The 18,162-nt window shown below is 43.8% G+C and overlaps 1 pseudogene; it reads left to right on the top strand.

The window, feature by feature from the left end:
- LOC139373144 (proline-rich protein 5-like) overlaps positions 1-18,162 on the top strand; it is a 57,207-nt pseudogene that overhangs the window by 34,071 nt on the left and 4,974 nt on the right.

Below are 18,162 nucleotides of genomic sequence, written 5' to 3'. Positions count from 1 at the left end.
ATGTCTGCATGTATGTGTGTATCAGTGGAGGCTGCTGAGGGGAGGACGGCTCATAATAAACCATGTGTTTGATGTATTTGATACCATTCCACCCCTTCCGCTCCAGCAAGGGGAGGGGTAGAGCAAGGAAATGGTATTGTTTTTTTTCTCCAGAGACCTCAGACAATAAGCAATAGTCACAGACCATGGCCCCTCCTTCTTCCTCCTCCCCTCACCCCTCTCTCTCTTCTCCTCAGTGTCACATTGAGTCTTCTGCTCTGGTCTCTGCCTCGGCCAGATGCACAGTCTCTCTTCCGTCTTTCACTTTACACTCTTGGTTCATACTCTTCGCTTCTCTTCACACCCCCACCCCTCTCTCTATTCCCCTATTTGAATTATCTCCTTCTTGTTCAGTTTCTAGTCTTTGCTGTAGCTCAATGCTTAGTCTGCTGTCTTTCTCTCTCTCCCTCCCTCTCTTCCGTCATGAGAACTCTACACAGGCTGAAGTTGATGAGCTCTCCCAGTCTTAGTGAGCTAGGAAAGAGTGAGAAGGGATCACCGGAGGAGAGAGGAGAGAAACAGAAGAGGGCTGGGGCCAACTCTACCTGGAACAGGTATGCTGCAGCCTGACCATGCATGTAGTCTGTGCTTGAGATGAATATTAAATATAATTTAATGGGTAAATGGAATCTGAGTGGTACATGTTGATGTTTGTGTGTGTGTCCACTAGCATCCACAATGCTGTCATTGCCGTCTTCCAGAAGAAAGGTCTGGCTGACAATGAACTCTATGTCCTCAACGAAGGTGTCAGGTGAGTTACAAACACAAGCAAACACACACATCTGTTTGCTAGCATGGCGTTTATCTGCTAAGTGTGTGTGTGTATGTGTGTGTGTGTTTGTGGGAGGCCATGTGGTCTTGCCAGATATCTCATTATCTTTCAAGACCAGACCAGAGCTGTCAGTTCTGTCATGTCAGCCTCGATTACAGCCCAGTAAACAACCGAAGTCACGCATATCACACACTATAGAAGAAAACCAACAGGCCAGAGAGCTGAGTCAATCATACACAGCAAATTCTTCAGTGTTAAACACTGGGCCCGTGTCTATATGGGTCCACACTTTGAAGGTGTGATCTTTAGTCTGAACCAGGTCTATGTTTGATCATTTCATTGCAGAGGTGGGTGAGGGGTCTCTAGCGGGTCGTTTGTGTTGTTGGGTGGTTCTTGGCTGTTCACAGGTCTTGGCGTGCCTCCCCACTGATTACATCGTGGCCCCCTGTACTGACTTGGTGATAGAATTGAGGGTGCTGGGAGGGGTGAAGACAGTTTGGAGGGTTCGAAGGGTCTGGGCTGAGGGTAGCTTGCTGCTGTGCGGGATTATGGGTAGGGAGGGCTAAGGAGGATGGATCTGGGCCACTAAGAAGCAGGGGGAGGAGTTATCATTTGGTAATTTTTGACCTGGGGTTTGATGGGGGTGGAGGTGGCTAGGAAGGGATTTGTTGGGATGGGGCAGAGATAGAGGGGCCTGCAGGGGTAGGGGCTGTTTCTGGAAGGTCTTGGGTGGAGTGGGACATATTGGGAAGTGGGTTGGGCATTACCTGTGGAAAGGTCTGGTTCTGGATCTTCGTTGTCTGGCGGAGTGAGTTGGTGGGGTTGGGATTTGGGTTAGAGTTGGTGGCGCTGTCCCTTGCTCTGCCGGCATAGGAACTGGGGCAGGTTCTGAAGTAGGTGTCCGCTTATCCCGCACAGGTTGCAGGGGTGTGTGGAGGTACAGTCTGAGTTGGGATGCTTGTCTTTACAGATCTTGCAGATGATGGCTGTGCAGGCCTCGGCCAGATGGTCCAGTTCCTGCACAGTTTGGTCATGCCGTAGTAGTGGACGGAGACTCTGTTGTTCCCCAGCGTGATGGTGCTTGGGAGGTGTTGGACACTGCCCCCTGAGTTTGGGTGTGGTCTTAACTGGACCAGCCATTTTTGTGCCCCAGTCCAGGACCCTCCTTGCCACTGACTTGAGGGTGGCGAACCTGCTTAACCAAACATGCGTGTCATAGGCCTGGATGCATTCATTGTTAACCGTACTGCAACTATCTTGGATTCTGTGTCGGAAAGGAGGTATGCTCTGATTCTGTTAAATGAGGCTGAATCTTTACAATTTCTGAATTTTTACCAAAACTGTTCTAGTGATTGGGGGGTCTTGAAACTGGCTTCAAATGATTCCTGTGGCCCCTGGGGTTTCACCAGGCAGTTCCTGCTGAATTCCAGACGGGCCATGGTTTCTGGTCTGGCGGTTATGGTTGCTGTTGCTGCTCCTTGGCGATTGGTGGCTCCGTCCTCAGCAGCCTCCTTGTTGGGGATCAGCTTTAGCCTCACCGTGCTGTAGCAGCGCATCGCTCCTAGGTTCATCCCGGCCATCTCGCTCAGGTGGGTGCTGTTTTGGGTCTTGATGATGCCTGGTCTGGTTGTTGGTCTGCTCCAATCCTACTACACAGTAATATACACAGAGGTGAAAGTAGATTTAATTTCTTCCCTGTACGGGATCTCCTATCATCGAATGACCTCATGTCAGCATTTATAAAGACTTCAGAACTGGCAGCAGACATGCTCAACTTGAATTAACATAACCATACACCACTTCAACTGGTACAACACTTATACTCACTGGTGGCCAAAAATAACTAATTGAAAGCCATGCCCCCACTAAGCCACGCCTCCAATATAATTTCCCAAGGTGCCTTGCCTTTTGGGTGAATTGCAGATATACCACCCATGACTGTATTTGTTAGTGAAAAAGACATGGTTGTTGAATTTGTTCATTTATTGTCCTGTGGACTTCACCAAGTCAGGTCCTACTGCAGGCGAATATTGTCATTCAAATTAAATTGTTTATGACAATACATACAGTACATTTGGAAAGCACACAGACCCCTTGACTTTTTCCACATTTTGTTACGTTACAGCCTTATTCTAAAATGGATTCCATTATTTTTTTTCCTCAGCAATCTGCACACAATAATACCCCATAACGAGAAAGCGAAAAAACTGGTTTTTAGAAATGTTTGCAAATATAACAAAATGTACGCATTTACATAAGTATTCAGACCCTTTCCTATTAGACTCGAAATTGAGCTCAGGTGTATCCTGTTTCCATTGATCATCCTTGAGATGTTTCTATAACTTGATTGGAGTCCACCTATAATGAATTCAATTGATTGGACATAATTTAGAAAGGCACCCACCTAAGGTCCCACAGTTGACAGCATGTCAGAGCAAAAACCAAGCCATGAGGTTGAAGGAATTGTCTGTAGAGCTCCGAGACAGGATTTTGTCGAGGCACAGATCTGGGGAAGGGTTCCAAAAAATGTCTGCAGTATTGAAGGGCTCAAGAACACAGGGCCTCCATCATTCTTAAATGGAAGAACTTTGGAACCACCAAGACTCTTCCTATAGCTGGCCGCCTGACCAAACTGAGCAATTGGGGGAGAAGGGCATCAATCTTGCAGCATAGACAGCATAGGTATGAAGGTGTCTGATCAGAGTTTCTGACATATCGTACAGGTCTTATTCTGTAATTTCTGGGCTTTTTGTTTGTTTCTGTTGTTTTTGTGTGACTTAATCCAAATGGTATACTTATTCACACTCTTGAAATATATGGTACATGTTCTTTATGTGCTCTTGAATAAAAAAATGGTATGTAAGAAAAGCACGAACATTACAGTTCCCATTACAGTGGTATTTCAGTTTTTTATTTTTTATACATTTGCAAAACTTTCTAAATGTTTTTGCTTTGTTATTATGTGTACTTTTATGAGGGAAAATGTATTTAATAAATTTTTGAATAAGGCTGTAAAGTACAAAATGTGGAAAAAGGCAAGGGTTCTAAATACTTCCCGAATGCACTGTACACCATAAGGCCTTACTCTGACGGCCATGTTTTACCCTAACACAGTGGTGTTTGGAACCTCCTGGTTTACAGGCCACATCAGGCCTGCAAGTCACATTATGCTGGCTTGCAAAGTGATGTATAATTCCTATTGGAATCCAGCCAGAGTTAGGACATCCAACAGTTAGAATCTTTATTCACCCACAACCTGCATTCAGAATGACTGTCATGGTTAGGAACATTGATAAAGGAGACTAGCTAAACCATTTAAACTGGAACAACCATTTCAGTAATGGATGCAATGAATATAAGTAACTGATCGAATTAGTTTATTTATTTTTTGTATTGTTTTATCTTTGTATGGCATAAGATTAATCAATCGATAAATGAACATGTAAAAACACATATATAAAAAAATCCATCTGCAGTAGAGCATGCTGAGAAATATGATAATGAGGGCCATAGTTTTGATGGAATGTTTTACTCTCAACAGAGTAAAACTGACACAATCACACTGTCACACTCAACACTTATTAACACCAACACTGGGGTTCTTTGTACACCACTGAGTGTTAATTTCACTCTTAGAAAGTCCATTTAACTACTGAATCAACACAAGAAGTGTTACACTGAAATTAACACTAGGTAAAACTATCCAGTTTGCTGTGTAGGGACTAGTCCTAATCTTGTTTCAATATACAGTATCAGTCAAAAGTTTGGACACACCTGCTCATTCAAGGGTTTCTTTTTATTTGTACTATTTTCTACATTGTAGAATAATAGTGAAGACAACAAAACTATGAAATAACACATATGGAATCATGTAGTAACCAAAAGTGTTAAACAAATCAAAATATATTTTATATTTGAGATACTTCAAAGTAGCCACCATTTGCCTTGATGACAGCTTTGAACACTCTTGGCATTCTCTCAACCAGCTTCACCTGGAATGCTTTTCCAACAGTCTTAAAGGAGCTAAGAACTTCTTGGCTGCTTTTCCTTCACTTTGCGGTCAAACTTATCCCAAACCATCTCAATTGGGTTGAGGTCGGGTGATTGTGGAGGCCAGGTCATCTGATTCAGAACTCCATCCATCTCCTTCTTGGTCAAATAGCCCTTACACAGCCTGGAGGTGTGTTGGGTCATTGTCCTGTTGAAAAACAAATGATTGTCCCACTAAGCACAAACAAGATGGCGTATCGCTGCAGAATGCTGTGGTAGCCATGCTGGCTATGTGTGCCTTGAATTCTAAATAAATCACTGACAGTGTCACCAGAAAAGCACCCCCACACCATACCACCTCCTCATCCATGCTTCATGGTGGGAACCACACATGCGGAGATCATCCGCTCACCTACTCTGCATCTCATAAAGACACGGAGGTTGGAACCAAAAATCTCAAATTTAGACTCATCAGACCAAAGAACAGATTTCCACCGGTCTAATGTCCATTGCTCATGTTTCTTGGCCCAAGCAAGTACCTTCTTCTTATTGGTGTCCTTTAGTAGTGGTTTCTTTGCAGCAATTTGACCATGAAGGCCTGATTCACGCAATGAGGGCCATAGTTCTCCTTTGAACAGTTGATGTTGATATGTATCTGTTACTTGTGAACTCTGTGAAGCATTTATTTGGGCTGCAATTTCTGAGGCTGGTAACTCTAATTAACTTATCCTCTGCAGCAGAAGTAACTCTGGGTCTTCCTTTCCTGTGGCGGTCCTCGTGTGAGCCAGTTTCATCATAGCGCTTGATGGTTTTTGCGACTGCACTTGAAGAAACTTTCAAAATTGATTGACTGACCTTCATGTATTAATGTAGTGATGGACTGTCATTTCGCTTTGCTTATTTGAGCTGTTCTTACCATAATATGGACTTGGTCTTTTACCGAATAGGGCTATTGCCTGTATACCAACCATACCTTCTCACAACACAACTGATTTGCTCAAACACATTCAGAAGGAAAGGAATTCCACAAATTAACTTTTAACTAGGCACACCTGTTAACTGAAATGCATTCCAGGTGACTACCTCATGAAGCTGGTTGAGAGAATACTGAGAGCGTGCAAAGCTATCATCTGGGCAAAGGGTGGCTACTTTGAAGAATCTCAAATATAAAATATATTTTGATTTGTTTAACACTTTAAGATTTTTTCATGATTCCATATGTGTTATTTCATAGTTTTGATGTCTTTACGATTATTCTACAATGTAGAAAATAGTAAAAATAGAAACTCTTGAATGAGTTGTGTCCAAACCTCTGGTACTTGGACTGGTACTGTATACTTAGCACTGGAAACAAACATGAACAGTACGTTTAAAAGAGAAAGCTGGGTTGCACAATACCCAGATATCATGCAGTTGTATGAGACTCACATTCCTTGGTGTAAATATATGTAACTACACATTAATTAACTATATATACACAAAAGTATGTGGACAACCCTTCAAATGAATGAATTCGGCTATTTGAGCCACACTCCTTGCTGACAGGTGTATAAAAATCGAGCACACATCCATGCAATTTCCATAAACAAACTTTGCCGGGGAATGGCCTTACTGAAGAGCTCGGTGGCACCGTCATAGGATGCCGGCTTTCCAACAATTCAGTTCGTCAAATTTCTGCCCCGGTCAACTGTAAATGCTGTTATTGTGAAGTGTAAACGCCTAGGAGCAACAACAGCTCAGCCGCGAAGTGGAGGGCCACACAAACTCACAGAACGGGATCGCAGAGTGCTGAAGCGCGTTGCACGTACAAATCGTCTGTCCTCGGTTTCAACACTCACTACCGAGTTCCAAACTGCCTCTGGAAGCAAAGTCAGCACAATACCTGTTCTTCAGAGCTTCATGAAATGGGTTTCAATGGCCGAGCAGCTGCACACAAGCCTAAGATCACCATGCGCAATGCCAAGCATCGGTTGGAGTGGTGTAAACGCGTTCTCTGGATTGATGAATCAATGCATAGTGCCAACTGTAAAGTTTGGTGGAGGAGGAATAATGGTCTGTGGCTTTATTTAATGGTTCAGGCTAGGCCCCCATAGTTCCATTGAAGGGACATCTTAATGCTACAGCATACAAAGACATTCTAGACGATTCTGTGCTTCCAACTTTGTGTCAACAGTTTGGGGAAGGCCCTTTCCTGTTTCAGCACAGCAATGCCTCTGTGCACGAAGCGAGGTCCATACAGAAATGGTTTGTCGAGATCGGTGTGGAAGAACTTGACTGGCCTGCACAGAACCCTGACCTCAACCCCATCAAACACCTTTGGGATGAATTGGATCTCCGACTGCGAGCCAGGCCTAATCGTCCAACACCAGTGCCTGACCTAATGCTCACTAATGCTCTTGTGGCTGAATGGAAGGAAGTCCCTGCAGCAATGTTCCAACATGTAGCGGAAAGCCTACCCTGAAGAGTGGAGGCTGTTAAAGCAGCAAAGGGGGGGACAACTCCATATTAATGCCCATGATTTTGGAATGCTGCCCACTCAGTCAACCTACCAGGTAGTTCCGAACAGCACAGGAATTAAATCGTCAACATGTATTGATCACATCTTTTCTAATGCTGCAGAAATTTGCTTTAAAGCAGTATCCAAGTCCATAGGATGTAATGATCACAATGTAGTAGCCATATCTAGGAAAACCAAATGTCCAGAGGCTGGGCCTAATATAGTGTACAAGAGGTCATACAAGAAGTTTTGTAGTGATTCCTATGTTGTTGATTTAAAGAATATTTGTTGGTCCGTGGCATGTAATGAGGAGCAAACAGGCGCTGCACTTGACATAATTATGAAATAGCTTATTCCAGTTCCTAATAAGCATGCGCCCATTAAGGAAATTACTGTAAAAACTGTTAAATCCCTGTGTATTGATGAGGAATTGAAAAATTGTGTGGTTGAGTGGGATGAGGCAAAAGGAATGTCAAATAAGTCTGGCTGCACAACCGATAGGCAAACGTATAGCAAATTGAAAAATCATGTAACTAAACTGTATAAAAATAAGAAGAAACTACATTATGAAAGAAAGATAAATTAGATAAAGAATGATAGTAAATTGCTTTGGAGCACCTTGACTGAAATGTTTGGGAAAAAAGCAAACTCAGCTCCATCATTCATTGAATCACTAAACCGACTAATATTGCCAACTACTTCAATGATCTTTTCATTGGCAAGATTAGCAAATTTACACATGACAAGCCAGCAACAAACGCTGACACTACACATCCAAGTATATCTGACCAAATTAGGAAAGACAAGCATTGTACTTTTTTATTCCGTAAAGTGAGTGGGGAAGAGGTGACATTTTTTGTTGTTGTCTATCAACAATGACAAGCCACCCGGGTCTGACAATTTGGATGGAAAATTCCTGAGGATAATAGCGGACGATATTTCCATTCCTATTTGCCATATTTTCTATTTAAGCCTACTATAAAGTGTTTACCCTCAGGCCTGGAGGGAAGTAAAAGTAATTCCCCTAAGAATAGTAAAGCCCCCTTTACCGACTCAAATAGCCAACCAATCAACCTGTTACTAAGCCTTAGTAAACTTTTGGAAAAAAATGTGTTTGACCATATATAACGCTATTTTATAGTAAACAAATTGACAACAGACATTCAGCACACTTACAGGGAAGGACATTCAACAAGCACAGTACTCATACAAATGACTGATGATTGGCTGAGATAAATTGATGATCAAAAGTTTGAGAGCTTGTTTGTTTGACTTCAGTGCGGCTTTTGACATTATCGATCATAGTCTGCTGGGATAACATATGTGTTATGACTTTACACCCTCTGCTGTGTTGTGAATGATGAGTTGCCTGTCTAACAGAACACAGAGGGTGTTCTTTAAAGGAAGCCTCTCCAATATAATCCAGGTAGAATCAGGAATTCCCCAGGGCAGCTGTCTAAGCCCCCTACTTTTTTCAGTAAAGCCAGTGTGTCTATGTATGTGGATGACTCAACACTATACACGTCAGCTACTACAGCAACATAAATGACTGCAGTTTGTTTCAGAGTGGATGGCAAGGAATAAGTTAGTCCTAAATATTTATACAACTAAAAGCATTGTATTTGGGACAAATCATTCACTAAACCCTAAACCTCAACTAAATTGTGTAATAAATAATGTGGAAACTGAGCAAGTTGAGGTGACTAAACTGCTTGGAGTGATCCTTGATTGTAAACTGTCATGGTCAAAACATATTTAAAATGTTTGATTTAACCTTTATTTAACTAGGCAAGTCAGTTAAGAACAAATTCTTATTTACAATGATGGCCTACCAAAAGGCAAATGGCCTCCTGCGGGGACGGTGGCCTGGGATTAAAAAAATAAATACAATGTAAATATAGGACAAAACACACAACACAACAAGAGAGACACAACACTACATAAAGAGAGACCTAAGACAAAAACATAACTAGGCATCAAAACATGACAACACAGCATGGTAGCAACACAACATGTTAGCAGCACAAAAACATGGTACAAACATTATTGGGCAAAGTCAACAGCACAAAGGTCAAGAAGGTAGAGACAACAATACATCATACAAAACAGCCACAAGTGTCAGTAAGAGTGTCCATGAATGAGTCTTTGAATGAAGAGATTGAGATAAAACTGTCCAGTTTGGGTGTTTGTTGCAGCTCATTCCAGTCGCTAGCTGCAGCTTTGGGGACCATTAACAGATTGTGACTGGCAGAACGGGTGTTTCATGTGGAGGATGAGGGCTGCAGTAGATATCTCGGATAGGGGGGAGTGAGGCCTAAGAGGGTTTTTTTAAATAAGCATCAACCAGTGGGTCTTGCGATGGGTATCCAGAGATGACCAGTTTATAGAAGAGTATAGAGTGCAGTGATGTGTCCTATAAGGAGCATTGGTGGAAAATTTGATGGCCGAATGGTAAAGAACATCTAGCCGCTCGAGAGCACCCTTACCTGCCGATCTATAAATTATGTCTCCGTAATCTATCATGGGTAGGATGGTCATCTGAATCAGTGTTAGTTTGGCAGCTGGGGTGAAAGAGGAGCAATTACAATAGAGGAAACCCAGTCTATATTTAACTTTAGCCTGCAGCTTTGCTATGTGCTGAGAGAAGGACAGTGCACCGTCTAGCCATACTCCCAAGTACTTGTATCAAGCTCTAAACCCTCAGAGGTAGTAATCACACCTGTGGGAAGATGGGCATTCTTCTTACCAAACCACATGACCTTTGTATTGGAGGTGTTCAGAACAAGGTTATCTTGTTATGGCTTGGGGGCAGTATTTCGACATCTAGATGAGAAGCGTGCCCAAAGTGAACTGGATAGAAAACACTCTAAAGTTTCCAAAACTGTTAAAATAATGTCTGTGAGTATAACAGAACTGATATGGCGGGCGAAAACCTGAGGAAAATCCATCCAGGAAGTGGATTTTTTTTATGTTTGTAGTTTTCAATTGAATGCCTATAGCGTATCTAAATGGTTAGGACCCATATTGCAGTTCCTATGGCTTCCACTAGATGTCAACAGTCTTCAGACATTGTTTCAGGCTTGTTTTCTGAAAAATTAGTAAGAATGAGACCATTTTGTAAGTGGCATGCAGAATGAAGCAGAGCTCATTTGCACGCATGACCGATAGAACGATGACCCCATCGTTCTTTTTCCTTTCTACTGAATACGCTATTGCCGGTTGAAATATTACCGATTATTTAGACAATAGACAACCTGAGGATTAATTCTAAACATTGTTTCACATGTTTGGTTCCGTATTTCACTGAAAGAATAAACATTTTGTTTTCGAAATGATAGTGTCCGTATTTTACCATATTAATGACATAAGGCTCGTATTTCTGTTGTGTTATTATGTTATAATTAAGTCTATGATTTGATTTTTGATAGAGCAGTCTGACTGAGCGGTGGTAGGCAGCAGCAGGCTCGTAAGCATTCATTCAAACAGCCCTTTTGTGCGTTTGCCAGCAGCTCTTCCCTGTGCTTCAAGCATAGAGCTTTTTATGACTGCAAGCCTATCAACTCCCGAGATTAGGCTGGTGTAACCAATGTGAAATGGCTAGCTAGTTAGTGGGCTGCGCACTAATAATGTTTCAATCAGTGACGTCACTCGCTCTGAGACCTTGAAGTAGTTGTTCCCCTTGCTCTGCAAGGGCCGCGGCTTTTGTGGAGCGATGGGTAACGATGCTTCAAGGGTGGCTGTTGTCGATGTGTTCCTGGTTCAAGCCCAGGTAGGGGCGAGGAGAGGGACGGAAGCTATACTGTTACACTGGCAATACTAAAGTGCCTATAAGAACATCCAATAGTCAAAGGTATATGAAATACAAATGGTATAGAGAGAAATAGTCCTATAATAACTACAACCTAAAACTTCTTACCTGGGAATATTGAAGACTCATGTTAAAAGAAACTACCAGCTTTCATATGTTCTCATGTTCTGAGCAAGGAACTTAAACATTAGCTTTTTTACATGGCACCCATTGCACTTTTACTTTCTTCTCCAACATTTTGTTTTTGCATTATTTAAACCAAATTGAACATGTTTCATTATTTTTTTGAGGCTAAATTGATTTTATTGATGTATTATATTAAGTTAAAAATAAGTGTTCATTCAGTATTGTTGTAATTGTCATTATTACAAATAAATAAATACATGTAAAAAATCATCCGATTAATCGGGTATCGGCTTTTTCTGGTCCTCCAATAATAGGTATCAGTATCGGCATGGAAAAATCATAATTGGTCAACCTCTAGTGTGGACTGAGAAGGGCGGGAAAGACAAAAGGGTCACTATGCAGTTGATAATTAATTGAAATGCTAATCCTTTGCACATGAACGCTCCCTTATTCTGGAATAATTGCAATCAATATATATTTACCCCAAGTGTGTCATTGTGATCTCTGTTGGAATCGTCAGTCCTGTTGGAAAGTTCATCCAAGCATCTCTCTGTTTCCCTGAAGTCTTTAGTTGTTAGGATGGATACTTCAGAGTACCATTCAGAAATTTTCTTATAGAATAGATGTTTCGGCTGTTGTTGGTCTTCGCATCCCAGGTTCACATAATTTCTAGTTGCAGACTAGTAATTAGTATCTAAGATTTGCTCTTATTCTGTCGGGATCGATAGTCTCAGAGTTTAACCATTTCCACCCATGTAGCCAATGCTCTACGTGGTATGGTTAGGAATTCAACAACCATTACAACATTAGCTTAGACTGAGGTTTTTGCGTTCTCTACTCAAACCTTTGCCCCCTCAGCTGACCGAGGTATGCATGGTCTGAAGAGGATTTCTTCAGGTGTTTTTTAAAATTCGTAACAGTAGAAAAGGGCTATCCCATGAGCCAGATCATGTCTGTGCTCATGGGAGCGGGCCAATGACTTAGTTAAACTTTAAAGGGAATACAATTCTCTCACGTTAACGGTTTAAACCTAGCATTACATAATTTCACAACTAGTTTCATCTTTACTCATTCATGTTGTAAAATAATTATACGCAAACCTCATAACGGAGGCTCCTGTATAAACAGAGTTATGGTAATGTAGCTGTATTGTCTTTCATGAGGTCATTAACATGAAACAAAACGGACCGGGTCGTAGCTGACTTCTCCATCGACCGTTTACACATTCTCCAAAACATGGATATTGTTCAGTTCTCAAGTTCTGTGATGTAGAAGAAGTTCCTTTGTTCTACTGAGAAACTCTCTCTCTATGTGTCTCTTTCTGCATGGCCAGGGGGAGAGAGTCTCCTCCAGGAATTTACGACCTGAGATAACAGAACCTGCGTGTAGGAGAGGAGAGAGGGGGAAGGCACTCGCTATACCCAAAGAGGGCCACGTCATGACACCTGCCTTTCTAAAATCTTCAAAAGCCAAGTTAATAAGCAGATCACCGACCATTTTGAATCCCACCGTACCTTCTCCACTATGCAAGAGGTCCTGCTGTTCCGGACCTCTGGCAGTCTCTATGGGGGTACCACAGGGCTCAATTCTCGGGCCGACTCTTTTCTCTGTATATATCAATGATGTCGCTCTTGCTGCTGGTGATTCTCTGATCCACCTCTACGAGGACAACACCATTCTGTATATATCTGGCCCTTCTTTGGACACTGTGTTAACAAACCTCCAAACGAGCTTCAACGCCATACAACACTCCTTCCGTGGCCTCCCAACTGCTTTTAAATGCTAGTAAAACTAAGTGCATGCTCTTCAACGGATTGCTGCCCGCACCCTCCGGCCCGACTAGCATCACTACTCTGGACGGTTCTGACTTAGAATATGTGGACAACTACAAATACCTAGGTGTCTGGTTAGACTGTAAATTCTCCTTCCAGACTCACGTTAAGCATCTCCAAATCAAAATGAAATCTAGAATCGGCTTCCTATTTCGCAACAAAGCCTCCACTCATGCCGCCAAACATACCCTCGTAAAACTGACTATCCTACTGATCCTTGACTTCGGTGATGTCATTTACAAAATAGCCCCCAACACTAATCAGCAAGCCAGATGCAGTCAGCAAGCCAGTGCGTCTATTTTATCACCAAAGCCCCATATACTACCCACCACTGCGACCTCTATGCTCTCGTTGGCTGGGCCTCACTACATATCCGTCGTCAAACCCACTGGCTCCAGGTCATCTATAAGTCTTTGCTAGGTAAAGCCCCACCTTATCTCAGCTCACTGGTCACCATAGCAACACCCACCTGTAGCACGCGCTCCAGAAGGTATATTGCACTGGTCATCTTCAAAGCCAACACTTCCTTTGGACGACTTTCCTTCAAGTTCTCTGCTGCCAATGAGTGTCTTTTATCTCTCTCTCTAAATTTAAGCATAAGCTGTCAGAGCAGCTTACCAATCACTGTACCTGTACACAGCCAATCTCTAAATAGCACATCCAACTACCTCATCCCCATATTATTACTTACCCCTTGCTCTTTTGCGTCCCAGTATCTCTACTTGCACATCATCATCTGCACATACAGTGGGGAGAACAAGTATTTGATATACTGCCAATGTTGCAGGTTTTCCTACTTACAAAGCATGTAGAGGTTTGTCATTTTTATCATAGGTACACTTCAACTGTGAGAGATGGAATCTAAAACAAAAATCCAGAAAATCACAGATTTTTAAGTAATTCATTTGCATTTTATTGCATGACATAAGTATTTGATACATCAGAAAAGCAGAACTTAATATTTGGTACAGAAACCTTTGTTTGCAATTACAGAGATCATACGTTTCCTGTAGTTCTTGACCAGGTTTACACACACTGCAGCAGGGATTTTGGCCCACTGCTCCATACAGACCTTCTCCAGATCCTTCAGGTTTTGGGGCTGTCGCTGGGCAATACGGACTTTCAGCTCCCTCCAAAGATTTTCTATTGGGTTCAGGTGTGGAGACTGGCTAGGCCACTCCAGGACCTTGAGATGCTTCTTACTGAGCCACTCCTTAGTTGCCCTGGCTGTGTGTTTCGGGTCGTTGTCATGCTGGAAGACCAGCCACGACCCATCTTCAATGCTCTTACTGAGGGATGGAGGTTGTTGGCCAAGATCTCGCGATACATGGCCCCATCCATCCTCCCCTCAATACGGTGCAGTCGTCCTGTCCCCTTTGCAGAAAAGCATCCCGAAAGAATGATGTTTCCACCTCCATGCTTCACGGTTGGGATGGTGTTCTTGGGGTTGTACTCATCCTTCTTCTTCCTCCAAACACGGCGAGTGGAGTTTAGACCAAAAAGCTCTATTTTTGTCTCATCAGACCACATGACCTTCTCCCATTCCTCCTCTGGATCATCCAGATGGTCATTGGCAAACTTCAGATGGGCCTGGACAAGCGCTGGCTTGAGCAGGAGCACCTTGCGTGCGCTGCAGGATTTTAATCCATGACGGCGTAGTGTGCTACTAATAGTTTTCTTTGAGACTGTGGTCCCAGCTCTCTTCAGGTCTTTGACCAGGTCCTGCCGTGTAGTTCTGGGCTGATCCCTCACCTTCCTCATGATCATTGATGCCCCACGAGGTGAGATCTTGCATGGAGCCCCAGACCGAGGATGATTGACCGTCATCTTGAACTTCTTCCATTTTCTAATAATTGCGCCAACAGTTGTTGCCTTCTCATCAAGCTGCTTGCCTATTGTCCTGTAGCCCATCCCAGCCTTGTGCAGGTCTATAATTTTATACCTGATGTCCTTACACAGCTCCCTGGTCTTGGCCATTGTGGAGAGGTTGGAGTCTGTTTGATTGAGTGTGTGGACAGGTATTTTATACAGGTAACGAGTTCAAACAGGCGCAGTTAATACAGCTAATGAGTGGAGAACAGGAGGGCTTCTTAAAGAAAAACTAACAGGTCTGTGAGAACCGGAATTCTTACTGGTTGGTAGGTGATCAAATACTTATGTCATGCAATAAAATGAAAATTGATTACTTAAAAATCATACATTGTGATTTTCTGGATTTTAGTTTTAGATTCCGTCTCTCACAGTTGAAGTGTACCTATAATAAAAATTACAGACCTCTACATGCTTTGTAAGTAGGAAAACCTGCAAAATCGGCAGTGTATCAAATACTTGTTCTCCCCACTGTATATCACTCCAGTATTAATGCTAAGTTGTAATTATTTTCGCCTCTATGGCCTATTTATTGTCTACCTCCCTACTGTCCTACATTTGCACACACTGTACAACGATTCTTTCTATTTGTCTTTTTTTGTGTGTTATTGACTGTATGTTTGTTCATGTGTAACTTTGTGTTGTTTTTGTCGCACTGCTATGCCTTATCTTGGCCAGGTCGCAGTTGTAAATGAGAAATGGCCTACCTGGTTAAATAAAGGTTAAATATAAAAATAAAAATAAAAGGGAGAACTCTACAGTGCTGATTTATGACATCTGAATGTGCATCAGATGGCAACCAGATCATATTGTACAGCAATTTCATCAAGTAACATGAATACAAAGCCGGCGAGAGGTGGTTAGAACAGGATGGGAGGCCAAGAGTCTGTGTAACCAATAGAGAGTCAGAGTCCCGACTGTGGGAACAAACATAGTCTGTCCTACGGTTGGGTAAAGAAAGTTTGTAGTCAACAAAGTATGCAGGAGTCATGAGGCAAATAGCAAAATGCACAATAATTACAAAATATATATAACGACCTGGGGCTAGCCATTGTAAGTTCAGAGTCACTCACCGCAACAGTGCATGTGTGCAGGAGGCGAACGAAAGCTCGGGAGAGAGGGGTGAGTGTGGTGGAGGTACCTGTACCAGACAGAGGGAGACAGAGACAGGCCAGGGAGAGAGGGGTGAGTGTGGTGGTGGTACCTGTACCAGACAGGGGGATACGGGCCAGGGAGAAAGGGGTGAGTGTGGTGTAGGTACCTGTACCAGACAAGGGGAGACAGAGACAGGCCAGGGAGAGAGGGGTGAGTGTGGTGGAGGTACCTGTACCAGACAGGGGGAGACAGAGACAGGCCAGGGAGAGAGGGGTGAGTGTGGTGGAGGTACCTGTACCAGACAGGGGGAGACAGAGACAGGCCAGGGAGAGAGGGGTGAGTGTGGTGGAGGTACCTGTACCAGACAGGGGGAGACAACCAGGGAGAGAGGGGTGAGTGTGGTGGAGGTACCTGTACCAGACAGGGGGAGACAGAGACAGGCCAGGGAGAGAGGGGTGAGTGTGGTGGAGGTACCTGTCCCACACAGGGGGAGACAGAGACAGGCCAGGGAGAGAGGGGTGAGTGTGGTGGAGGTACCTGTACCAGACAGGGGGAGACAGAGACAGGCCAGGGAGAGAGAGGTGAGTGTGGTGGAGGTACCTGTACCAGACAGGGGGAGACAACCAGGGAGAGAGGGGTGAGTGTGGTGGAGGTACCTGTACCAGACAGGGGGAGACAGAGACAGGCCAGGGAGAGAGGGGTGAGTGTGGTGGAGGTACCTGTACCACACAGGGGGAGACAGAGACAGGCCAGGGAGAGAGGGGTGAGTGTGGTGGAGGTACCTGTACCAGACAGGGGGAGACAGAGACAGGCCAGGGAGAGAGGGGTGAGTGTGGTGGAGGTACCTGTACCACACAGGGGGAGACAGAGACAGGCCAGGGAGAGAGGGGTGAGTGTGGTGGAGGTACCTGTACCAGACAGGGGGAGACAGAGACAGGCCAGGGAGAGAGGGGTGAGTGTGGTGGAGGTACCTGTACCAGACAGGGGGAGACAGAGACAGGACAGGGAGAGAGGGGTGAGTGTGGTGGAGGTACCTGTACCAGACAGGGGGAGACAGAGACAGGCCAGGGAGAGAGGGGTGAGTGTGGTGGAGGTACCTGTACCAGACAGGGGGAGACAGAGACAGGACAGGGAGAGAGGGGTGAGTGTGGTGGAGGTACCTGTACCACACAGGGGGAGACAGAGACAGGACAGGGCAGACAGTGAACAGATCGCCAGGGGGAATCCAAGCAGCGGTGCAGCAGGCAATGGGAGAAGCTTTTATTTATGGAGGCAGTTTGCTTGTAAAAAATGCCAGTGAATGGTCTTTGAACAGCAGAAGGGGGCTTCAGAGGACGCTTCAAAGACCCCTGACACTTGTTGGGACCAAAGACCTTTTACTTCACACCTTAGTGCTATTTGAATGTGTATCTGGCTCAGTTCCAGGTTGGAATGGTGTCCTCGGGTTTCTGCTATTTGTTGGCTAGAGCACCTTCTGTATAGGTTAGAAAAAGAAAACCTTGGAAGCAGTAATCTCTCCGGTTAATTTTGGTCAAAATTATGTCGTAGGTTTGGAGTTTTGATCTGGAGTGAAGGCCATGCTGTGGAGAGTAGCATCCTGCATTTGTACCTGCCGAAAAATCCAAGTTTATCTAACTCCAAATCTATCCTTTTGTAAAATAATATGTTGAAAGATGTGAGAGCTCACATTAAGCTGTGTCTTTCTCTGAGGTGGGCGCGTCATTATTGACACAACAGTAGCTAAGATGAGGAGAAGTCTGTCCATAATAAAGCACTGCTCTACCTTCTTAACAGCATAATCAACAAGGCAGGTCCTACAGGCCCTAGTTTTATCACACCTGAACTGCTGTTCAGTTGTGTGGTCAAGTGTCACAAATAGGGACTTGCAATTGCAATTGGCTCAGAACAGGGCAGCACGGCTGTCCCTTGGATATACACAGAGCGCTAATATGAATAATATGCATGTCAATCTGTCCTGGCTCAAAGTGGAGGAGAGATTGACTTCATCACTCCTTGTATTTATGAGAGGTATTGATTGACATGTTGAATGCACCGAGCTGTCTGTCTAAACTACTGGCACACAGCTCGAACACCCATGCATACCCCACAAGACATGCCACAAGAGGTCTCTTCA

This window comes from Oncorhynchus clarkii, chromosome 2 (assembly GCF_045791955.1).
Source record: "Oncorhynchus clarkii lewisi isolate Uvic-CL-2024 chromosome 2, UVic_Ocla_1.0, whole genome shotgun sequence".
In the NCBI taxonomy this organism is placed as follows: Eukaryota; Metazoa; Chordata; class Actinopteri; order Salmoniformes; family Salmonidae; genus Oncorhynchus; species Oncorhynchus clarkii.
The sequence above is the reverse complement of the archived record's forward strand: the minus strand, read 5'-3'. Positions and strand labels throughout refer to the sequence as shown.